The 12340-nt window shown below is 35.4% G+C and overlaps 1 pseudogene; it reads left to right on the top strand.

The window, feature by feature from the left end:
• The window catches only part of LOC132153293 (ceramide kinase-like protein), a 57254-nt pseudogene that overhangs the window by 26840 nt on the left and 18074 nt on the right, over nucleotides 1–12340 (top strand).

The raw sequence follows: 12340 nt of genomic DNA, 5'->3' as shown, positions 1-12340 counted from the left end.
CCTCTACACGTAAGAAACTTTGGAAGATGAAGATCTAAGGATTGACGAGTTGAATAAGAGTGAACCTGTGAGTTAAATTTAAAATAAGTCTTAAAGTGCTCTGGGATATTTTCATAATTAAAATGTACCTTATAAATAAAAACACATATTTGAGTGATATTAATATCATACACAATAAGTATCTGAAGATTCTGAAATAGAGGCACAGATGAAGAATGTGACTCAGATCGGGTTGCAATCCTGACAAAACGTTTCTGAAGAACCAAAATTCTATGAAGTGTAGAAGGAAAAGTGCTTGCCCAAACTATATTACAATAGGAAAGATATGGATAAATTAAACTGTAATAGAGTGTAAGAAGACAATTTGTAGTAATGAGATTGCTAATCCTCCTAATTATACCAATAGATTTATTTATTTTCTTGCTAACCCAGTCAATTTGTGTTTTCCAATTCAAGTTCTCATCAACAAAAATTCAGAGAAATCTTGTTGTTGAGACTTGGGATATCTCCACAGTCTCCATTTTGACTTTTGAGAGGTTCTTAGAACAAGTTTTTTTTCCACTAAAAATTATATAATTAGATTTTTTTGTATTCAGCAATAATTTATTTAATCTGAACCATGTAGCATATGCAGTTAAACCAGTATTTACATTTTTAATCAGAAAATTAAAATTTGAATGAGAATAAACTAAAGTTATGTCATCTGCAAACATTATTGGGAAAAGAATATTTGACACATTTGATAAATCATTAATATAAATAAGAAATAATAATGGTCCAAGAATGGACCCCTGAGGGACCCCACAAAGTAGTCTGGCTTTGTTGGAATAGCATCCATTAATACAAACAAACTGTTGTCTGTTTAAAATATAATTTTTTAACCATTCAAGCGTAGCATCATGAAAACCATATTTTTTAATTTTTTCAATAGAATATGTTGGTTGACTGTATCAAAAGCTTTTGAGAAGTCGACGAATATACTACAGGTAAATTCATTATTTTCTAATGCAGAGGAAACTTTGTCAATCAAATAAAGCAAGGCCATAGATGTGGAATGACTTTTCCTGAAGACATACTGATGTTTATTAAGAATTAAATTAGAATCAAGATGGAATAAGATCCTTTTATATATAACTTTTTCTAATATTTTTGAAAAACAAGGCAATATGGATATGGGTCTATAATTATTGAAGCAACAAGGGTCATCTGCTTTAAACAAAGGCTAATTTTACTGGCTAATTCATGTCCAATGTTAACAAAAAAAAATCATTAAATTTTTGAGCTATATCAAATGAGTTATTAAAAGAATTATCACCTTCATAAAAAACTGAAGGTAATTCTGAATGAGACTTATCTCTATGCAGCAACTGATTTATAACTTTCCATGTGGTTTTAGTATCATTTGAACACCTCCTAAATTTCTCACAGAAATATTTCTTTTTTGACGATCTAATGTAATAAGTATATTTATTTCTACAAGATGTATAAGCACCACGGGTAAGGGGTGTAGGATTTGAAATATATTTTTTGTACAATTTATTCTTTTTCCTCAGGAGCTTCAACAAGTCAACTGTAAACCAAAGCTTACTAAAGGCCTGACTATATTTCCTAGTAGAGCTAATAATTGGAAAACATTCATTGAAACTACCGCTAATAATTTTCATAAAATTTTGATATGCAAAATGAGCATTTTTTTCTTTGTAAAGATCATTCCATGAAGTACTGGCAAGCATATATTTAAATTAAGAAACATTTAGCTTGCTCATAATTCTTTTAAGAATCTTTTTCTTTTTTTGTTTGGTTGTATTAAACTTGATTGATGAAAATTGGAATATAGGGAAATGATCAGAAAAATCCACATACAAGACTCCAGATTTGTTAAGATGTTATCAATCAAAGTTGCTGAATTCTCCTTTACTCGAGTAAGTTTATGAATAAGAGGGAAAAAATAACTAGAATAAAGTATATTTAGAAAATCTGCAGTAAATGTATCTGGATTATTTTTTTAAAAGATTTATATTAAAATCACCTAAGATGTAACAAAGTTTATCCTCCTTGTTAATCAGATCAAGAGAACTGGATAGACATTCATTAAAATCTTTGACAACAGAATCTGGTGAACGATATATGACACCAACTATGACGTTTTTCCATCAAAAACACCAGAGAGCTCCATAAACAGATTCTACTGAATTCAGCGATAAATCATCCCTAACTTTAAATTCATAGTTGTCAAAAAAAAAAAATAAAGATACTCCACCTCCCGATCTATTTTCTCTTACATAATGAACTAAATTGTAATTTGATAATTTAAATATTTCTCTAGAGTCTTCTGTAAGCCATGTTTCAGATAAAGCAATAACAGAGAAATTTTGTTTAAGTAAAGATAAATAATGAATAAATTGGTCATAGTTACAAGGAAGACTTCTTATATTCAAGTGGAAAGTGGAGAATATTTTAGAAGGCATGGAAACATATAAGTCATTAAACTGAGTTTCATCATAAAATCTGCAAAGGTTTGTGGTATCAAATGATGAAAAAAAAATGTAAATCTGGGTCAACATCAAAATTATAAGAATCACTTAGAGGAATCAAAAATATTGAAATCAGAATCAGATGTATTATAGTAGTCCATAGAGTGTATATTTACTTATTTACTCTAACTGTTGGTCCTCCTTTGTTGAGGAGGATTTTGAGTGGGTGGATGGACAATAAGTTTGTCATATCTCAAATATTCAATGTCACCTCTCTCTCGAGCCGCCTTCATTGCAGGGAGTAGATCTTTCCTTCTTTGACGGACGGTTTCAGAGAAGTCCTCATTGATGAAAATGCCTGAGCCCTTCAAGTTCTTTGCTTTATCCAGAACAGCCAGTTTGAAAGTTTCAAAGCCAGATGACAGAGTAATGCTGCGTCTCTCGAGGTGACATTTAGCCTTAATAAATTAAGTAGGTGTTTGGGACAGAGAGGAGAGGGGGCAGAGGTAGATTTTTGCAAAATGAGTGATAATACTTTGATTGGAGCGGCGTGCCGCGGGGCCCAGTGCGGAGCTCTCCAGTAGAGCAGGTCTCTCTGGTGCGGCTCGGCAGGTGGTTCCTTAATTACCTGTTCTGGAAGCAGTGATGAAGTACCACCATCCAGCCGACCGCGGGTCCTGGGCATCGCTCACACTACATAGTACGGTCTCTCTCCACGTGCTCCAGTACTTCTCACAATTAGCTCCTCTTAAATATCTCCGGCCCCAGCTTAACGCTCATCCGTTACTGCCGCCCTACTGTTCCGCTGCATCCTCTGGGCTCGGTGGGAGAGGACGTGCTGGGTCTGCCACAGTAGTCTTTGATTAAAAACACAGCATGCAGGTTCACGCCAGTGACAAAGGGACAAGGGCGAGCTCGAGCGAAGAACACATTCAGGTTGAATGGGAATTAATCTGTGGTGTATGAAGGTGGTAAGAGGGCTTGGTGACCAGGTTCTTGCAAATCTAGATATAAAGAGATCAGACACTCTAATAGGTCATAGTGGAACTATGAAGGAGATGAAGGAAGACATAAAACCACAGGGCTCAGGATCACTGGGTCTGATAGGATTGTTTCATGGAGGTGGTGTCTGTATTATTGTGAGGCCTAGTCCTGGGTGGTACCACAATATTTATACTTATGATAGAGATATGTGCAGGACTGCTTTATATAATTTATATGTGAGAGCGACAAAGAAAGATGGAGCAATGAGAAAAATAGGATAAAATTTGTACATTTTATCCAGTTTAACCTTACTTTTACGGTTTAGGGTGTGTATGATTATAATTATTTTTGATGTATTATTATTACTACTATTTAAAAGTAAATATTACTATTTAAAATAACTTTTGGCCAACACCATACAAGTCATAACTCCAGTCTTCAATGTCACGTTTTCCTTCAGAAATCTTTCAGTTATGTTGATTTGATGCTCAAGAAACATTTTATTATTATCAATGATGGAAATATTTTTTTCAGGATTTTGATGAACAGCATTAATTTCTTTTCTTTTTTTCTTTTTTTTAATAGAATTGTAACATTCTAAAATGTGTTTACTGTCACTTTTGATTTGAAATCTAATGCACTCTTACTGAATAAAAGTATTAATTTGCTTAAAATCGTATTCACCCCAAACTTCTGAATGGTATTGCGCCATTTAGATCAAATTCTGATCAGGTTATATAACTGCTTTAAAAAGTGAAATATTTAAATCACAGAATATTAAGGTTGTGCCTATGTTGCAACGTTATTCAATTACAGTAAATTACTGTAAAAAAAATTAAAGTAATGCTACTGAAAAATGTAGATAAAGGTGAAATGTGTAAATATACAGTAATTACACAAACAGAAGCACCCACCTTAAATTCACCTAAAAGGTTGAGCCAGATTTGCTGTGTAGAGCTGCTCAAACACGAACCCACAAATATCTTGTAGATGTTTCTGCATGTTAAGCTGAAATGAGAGAATGTATTTTAACATTAATTAATAGCATTACTGTTTCAGTTACTCCTTTGGTTACTCATCACTTGTTTAACCTTGTGGCATCATACATCATATCTTTGCACTTATGCTAATAGATTTCATTACACATAATAGATTTCTCTTGCTTCTGTACAGTGCAGCTCTAAGACTCAAGACTTAGCGCTGGAATTTCTACATCAGTCATGATCTGTTTGTGTATTTCAATTTCAGAAAGCTTTTTTTATGATATTTTTATTGAGGATTATAGAAATGATGCTCTGGTGATTTTGTTGAAATTGTATTTTCTGTCAGCATGACAAATCACGAAGGATATCTAAGCTACTTAACGCGGCGGGGGAAAAAAGGTCACTGTTTCTGTGGTTTGCTAAACAGGATAATCTTCAAGCAGGAAATGTGTGTCAGTACTATTGCTACAACCACATTGGGGTACATTTCAGTTGCACAAGTGTTATGCAAAGTGGTCTTCACAGGGATATAGTTCACTCAAAAAAATACAAATAAATAATTTTTCATTGATTTTATGCATGTTTTCATATATATTATATTATAATATATTACTAATATATTACTTTAGGGGAAGTCGTGGCCTAATGGTTAGAGAGTCGGACTCCCAATCGAAAGGTTGTGAGTTCGAGTCCCGGGCTGGCAGGAATTGTGGGTGGGGGGAGTGCATGTACAGTTCTCTCTCCACCTTCAATACCACGACTTAGGTGCCCTTGAGCAAGGCATCGAACCCCCAACTGCTCCCCGGGCGCCGCAGCATAAATGGCTGCCCACTGCTCCGTGTGTGTGCTCACAGTGTGTGTGTGTGTTCACTGCTCTGTGTGTGTGCATTTCGGATGGGTTAAATGCAGAGCACAAATTCTGAGTATGGGTCGCCATACTTGGCTGAATGTCACGTCACGTCACTGACTTCAGGTGATATTAGTCCTAATTTTACATTAAATAGCTGACAGCTTGGCAAGACAGTCCATAGGGTGTTTTATTAAAACGAAACCTACACCTCAGCAAAAGCAAAAGAAAAGAAACTTGAATAATTCCTCACATCCCATTTTTCCCCTGTATAGGAAATGTGTTGCATTCCTTTGAACTCGATTAATTAACCTCTAAAGAATTCGGCAAAGGTAATACTAATCACACATTTTTTTTCATTAATAGACCCATCACTCATTAATTACTTCAGCAACTGATGCTTCCTTCTGTTTAAATGGAACGGTGCTATTTCAGTTAACGTCTCATATGAAGTCACGCGGTGTGCCACACACAATAGACGTTAAAGTGATGGCACATCAGAGATGGATGCAATTATTCCCCTCACACATTTATTATAATTATCAACAACCTGAATGGAAAGATGATATTTGTGTAATTTTTAATGCCATCACATTGACTGCTGATAGATGGGAAGTGAGATAAGTGCCACAATATTAGACTGACACGCAGAGTTGGGGAACGTTACTTTTACGGAAGCAGTATGTTATGTTACTTTTGCATTAGTTTTCCTCACCATGATCTCACCAATTCATTTCCTTCAAAGTGGCAGCACTATGCTTGCTTTCAAGCATTTTTCCATTGAAAATGCTATTTTTCCTCATGTTTTGTCTGCCTAAACTAAACTATAATAGGTTCTCAGAATAAAAAGTTACAGAACTGAGGCGGTACACTTTCAAAAGGTACTAACATGCACTATTCGGTGCTATATAAGTTACGAAGATGTTCCTTTTAGCTTTTGTACCTTAGGGTACTGTTGCATTGATGCTGAGAATCATGGGCTGAAAGAAAACGATTGCATTCTGTACATGTCTGATCAAAATGACAATCTATAAATCTACGATACCCATCATGCCCACTCATACTAAAATAACTCTTAATGCTTTTACACCATATTTATACACGTACTCTTCCTAACATGGAAAAGAGAGAGACATTTTCAGTTGTACTTCAGTTAATAATTTAAATAAAATTTGAAATGTGCATTAAGTAACTTGGATATTATGGTGCAAATTAAAATAATATAAATGTAAATAACACTTTAATCATGAAAGTGAATGTGTGAAAGTCGTGACATTTGCCAAGTATAGTAACCCATACTTGGAATTGGTGCTCTGCATTTAACCCATCCCATACCATACCATGAATTACTGTAAACTAGTGATGAGCTTACATTTACAGATAATGAAACAAAACTTTGTTGACCCATAATGTGGAATGGGGCTTGTTCATGTTCATCCATCATTGCCATAAAGCTCTGCATTGTCTATGCATGTCGTGTGTTTGGTGAGGCTTCTCGGTTGTACTGTCTACTCCTCCATAAAATATTTACTATCCTGGGGTGCATTTCCCAAAAGTTACTATGGTCGCAAGATCTGTCGTTACCAATAGACTTCAATGGAACTAACTACCATAGATAGATAACGATGCTTTTGGGAAACACACCCCTGATTTGGAAGATTCAAAGCATCCTTTGAGGCTTAACATACATGGTGGATGAAAACATTGCAATCAGATTTATCCCAAAAACCTTTGACTGCAAGGTCACAGAACTCATTTTGTGAGTGGCATGACTACTTGCTTATTAGTGCTGGCCGTGTCTACTAAACAAATCTATTTGTGAGATTGTACAGTATTGCTAAAGGGCATTTCTGAATTAAATGTAATCAGCTTTACTAGGCTGTGTTCATTTATTAGTAATGTGCTTAAAGCAGATTAGTGGGCTCAGTCGTTTTAATGATTTATTTTGCTGTTGAGATCTGACAGATTTTCTGCTATTCTTGAAAAAAAGGATATTTTCCAATTAGAATACATGGTGGCTCTTAGCACTTCCATGGTTTAATCTATTGTGCAATACAACATAATGGGAATTAGGGTTTTCATTAATTGAAATGGATTCCTCTAATGAAGACTTGCTAGGAAATTTTAATCATATTTAAGGAATAGCTGTGCCATTTCTGCCATGTGTGTTCTGTATGTTCAATCAAATATACGTCCATATGGAATTACATTTAACCACATATGAGTGAACAACAGCCTGATTGTTACATGTGTGTTAGCTAGCCCTTGGCCATGAGTTTGGTTCATGTGACTCACCGCCAATCCGTTTGCTTTCTCTCTAGTGCGGTATGTGTCGGGGGAGATGGCTCTGTAGCTGAGGTGGCCCATGGGTTGCTTCTCCGAGCCCAGATGGATGCTGGGAGGGACACAGATTCCATCTTCACGCCTGTCCAAGCAGCACTTCCTCTCGGCATAATACCAGCAGGTGAAGATCAGGGGTAGTGTATCTCTTTCTCCTGCAGCTGTCCCCAGTACAGTCCAAAATATCCAGTTCCTCTCAGGAGAGTGCATGCGAGTCAACATGAATTGAAATTACCCAATTTTCTTTAATTACACACATCTCTGGTCTTACTGTGCATATTAAATCATACACATTACATATACACGTTATTCTGAAAGTAAACAAATTTTGTTTTTGTGAACTTTAACATACCTCCATCTTTTTCCAGATGATGTCACAAAACCAAATCTCTAACCCCTCCCCCTCTAACCCCTCCCCCTTTAGTCTAGTATGCAACACCCACTTTCCAAAATACAAATTCCTAGTTTCTTGTTAAATATCATGTTTCAGAAATAAATACTATACTTCCATTATCAGTAGTATATATATATATATATATATATATATATATATATATATATATATATATATATATATATATATATATATAAATTAAAATAAATTGAATATTAAAAATTTAAATCAGAATATAAATAGAATATAGTTTCTATTTTGTTAATTGCAGTTTTATTATTATTATTATTATTTTTATTATTATTATTATGTATATTTATTTGTATTATTTAACTTCAAATAAATAAATAATACAAACACTAGCATAACATGGACTAAAAGCCACAGAACAATTTTGAGGTATTTAAATGCCTTTATGAAATATTTAAATGAAGAAACTGAAATAAAACCTATAATTGATAATCACAGCATGTCAAAATATGATTAGCAGTAAAATATGATAATGTATAGCAACAGCCTTGTGGCTAAACCCTGCGACTTTATTCATTCCAGCACTAAAACAATCAGAGGAGTGCTGCCAATTTTTCGAACCCTGTAGTAATTTTGGTCTCAAGTTTCTGTGCTGTCAGAATGATTTAGTTTGATTGTGTTCTGAAACTCCTCTAGCGAAAACAAACATGCAGCTCATAACAGCAGCAAGTGAGTGTATCATTATCAAATTGATTTAATCACAGTCAGGCCTCTGAATGGCCCACTCACACACCGAGTTAATTGCCTTCAAGAGTGTCTGAAATTGAGCATCCTCCATTTGACTCTCCTTTGCTGGCTTTGAAACAGCTCCACTGGCCTTGATTCAGTGGCCCAAAGCCCTGCGCATTGTCCACACTCACACAGGACTAACTAACCTCAGAAAATGTTCTCTTTTTTATTTTTTGCGGTAATGTGGTGCAAACCAACCCCAAAAAGCTGGCAAACTGGGGTGGGAAGAGGAGGGAAGAGCAGGGTTAATGGGTACGATAGCGGCCCCTAGATTTTCAGCCAAGAGATTGACCTTGACTTGTCATTTCAGGCACAGCAAAATGGAGTGCTGTTGTTAGGAGCAGTGGAAGCCCTCCAACTTCGCGCCCGCTGCAAACTGACTGTGCCAGGGTTACGTTTTCTCTTCATTAGTGCCGAATCCCATGGGAGTATTTGTAAACAGTTTCCTGTCAGAAATGCAAAAGGGGAAAAAAAAGAAATCCCCCCTGCCTCTGCTGTTTTCCTGCGCAGGTTTGGATGTGTCATTCGGTGTGACATCAGACCCAGGTCAATCCTTAGGGATGGAGGAAATGGAGTCAAATCACTCTCTTTTTACAGCTTTGCAAAAACACAAGTGTACTCTTAAAAATAAAGGTTTCATAAAAGTGGCTTTCACAGTGAAGCCATAGAAGAACCATGGAACCTTTCAGTGAACAGACCCTAAAAGAATCATTATTTTCTTGGTGTACTCAACATTTTAATAAGTGTTTTTTTTTTTTTTTTTTTTTTTTTGTGCAGTAATGACATAGAAGAACCATTTTGGGTTAATCAAATAACCTTTTGTGCCGAGTTCTCAAAAGAACCATTTTTGTTAGTGTGAAGAACATTTCATTATCTAAAGAACCTTTTTGCACTGTAAAGAATCTTTAAGATCCTTTTGTCTAATGAAAAGGTTCCATAGATGAAGGTTCTACATGTTCTCATTTGTAAGTTGCTTTGGATAAAAGCGTCTGCTGAATGATTAAATGTTAAATATAAATGTAATGTACATTGAACCATTGATACAGAAAAGAACATTTATTTTTAAGTAACAATCCTTTTGTGCAATGGAAAGTTTCATTGGAGTTTAAAGGTTCTTCATGGAGCCATTGATGCCAATAAAGAACGTGAATCAAATATAGTGATTTACCGCAAGTAATTACCATGTGCACATCAATAAAATACACATGAAATGCCCTCATATAGCAGCCAAGTTTATGTCTAATTATAGCTGGAAAACAGACTATATTCTTTAACGTGTTAATTTGTCATCTTTATGCTCCTTTCTGTCAATATTCATAATACAGTCAAGTTGAACAAACATTGAAGATTTTCTTTTTCAAAAGATTAAACTAATTACAGAGAGCATTTCAAAGACTTTATTTACACAATGCAGGATAAACATACAAAAATGCAGCGCCCTGCCCAATTAAAGGCTTTCTCACTACACCATAGTATATACTCCTCAGAACATATAGCATATAAATTGCAGGCTTCTAATTAATTTGCCTGCTTTTAAGGGTTTCAGGGGGACTGTTAATTTCTTTGATATTCCAGGCAAAGAACCAAAATGTTGGTGCAGTTTCCACAAGACTCTCAGACATGCTTGACTAGCGAGTCATTGCATCACATTCATCTGCCTGGATGAGGGAGACATTAACTGTCTTATGAATATTCATGCTGTCTGCTTAATTAAGTTAATTGTTCTACAGAAGTGCTCGCACTTCCAAGGACAAATTTTTTCTCTCTCCCTCTCTTTCACCCCCACATCTCCCACTTTCAAAGCCCCCTTCCTTCCTATCCCCCCCGCCCACACTCTAATATCTGGGCGCTACTACCATTCATCACCGGGTTCTGGAATGGAGATGGGTAATATATGGAACTCCCGATGATGTTGGCACAGGCTGTTGCTCTGAGCTTTGCGGGAAAGGCAGATGCACGCTTGAAATATAGTGTTACCACACAGCAGCAGCGCTACAGACATCACCCAACAACAAAACGATCAATGTCAAACACCAAAAAACAACCAGCATAGAATGAAAATACTTCAGCGAACCTCAAGTGGGTTTTATGAGATCTGTTCATAATGGTAATTTTAGTATTCAGATAATGGTTTTTTTTAATATCACTCACTGAGTAACTGCATTCATTATATTTCTTTTAATTGGCGGTAGTAGACCAAATACTCCTTATATTAAGTTTTTTCACATGCCTATTGCTTGCACCAGAATTTATGCCCACAGCTATTTATCCACAGCTTGCGTTTATGATGGGGAGTGATATCAGCTCTCTTCCAAAACCTATAGCGAGCTGCCTACACAAGCAGTATTTTAAGGATATGCATGCTCGTTTTGTAGGCCATGTCAGAAGGAAAGAAAAAAGACGCCAAATTCTGATTCCTGATTCTAGTGTCTTTGTCAAAGAACCAAATAATCATCTGTCCATCTGAGAAAAAAAAAGGTGGAAGATACTAAATATACTTTATTCAACACACTGTAAAAAAATATGTGATCAGTGTTATGGTAACATATGTTTTTCTATTACTTCAAAATGCCATTATTATTATACTTAATTTTAGGCAGCAGCTGAACTTAAGTTAAGAAGGTGGATATTATTTTTACATTTAACAAAAAAATTAATACAGTAAATTGTGAAATTCTATTTATTTTTTGTACTGTATGTTATTCACACACACATATACATATGTGTGTGTATATATATATATATATATATATATATATATATATATATATATAATTTTCTTACAGACACTGTAATAAAATTTACACTTTTTTTAAAGGCAGCATAAACTAAATAAAAATGTGATTAATTGTTATGAAAATATCACATGATAATCAAATAGCATTTGAATGGAATCAACTGAAAGGCCTACTGTGTCCATTATATCAATTACCACTGAACTTTTAACAAACAAATAGATGAGTGGAAAAAAAAAACAATTTATTAATTAAAGAGAAAATGCGGAAAGCTCAGAGAAACTAATTTTCTGAGGGTTTTATTGAATTTACCAACAAGTCTTCATAATAAAGCTTAATGACTTATGTGAAAAAAAAAAAAACGAAAAAAAAAATACATGATACAAATCATGATACAATGCCATGTCTGATGCATGTCGCAAGTAAACAAAAAGACTAGCTAGTAGACAGTACAGCAGCTCACTGGGTTTTGGAACTCAGTCCGACAGACGCTGTTACCTTTACTGAGCCGAGGCTCAGAGCCTGGCTTTTGTGTTGAAATCATCACAACATATGGAAACTCCCAGAGAGGCCAGGAAGCATCATGGATGTGTTTGTGAGGGAGGGCTACATTACCAGTGACCTGGTAGGTGGGAAGAGGCATATGTACTTGCAGCCAGGTTCAGTTGGAGTGTGAGTGTGTATACAGCACTGTAGGCCTGGCCGTCTATATCGTCAGAAAGGGAGGGAAGGTTTCATCCAACACCTCCAACCCTTCTCATTTACAGACATTTGCTTTCATTCCCTGTTATTCTGAGCAAACACACTGTAGTCAGCTGCAAATA

This window comes from Carassius carassius, chromosome 11 (assembly GCF_963082965.1).
Source record: "Carassius carassius chromosome 11, fCarCar2.1, whole genome shotgun sequence".
NCBI classification, from domain to species: Eukaryota; Metazoa; Chordata; class Actinopteri; order Cypriniformes; family Cyprinidae; genus Carassius; species Carassius carassius.
Note: the sequence above shows the minus strand (reverse complement) of the source record. Positions and strands in the feature narration are given on the sequence as shown.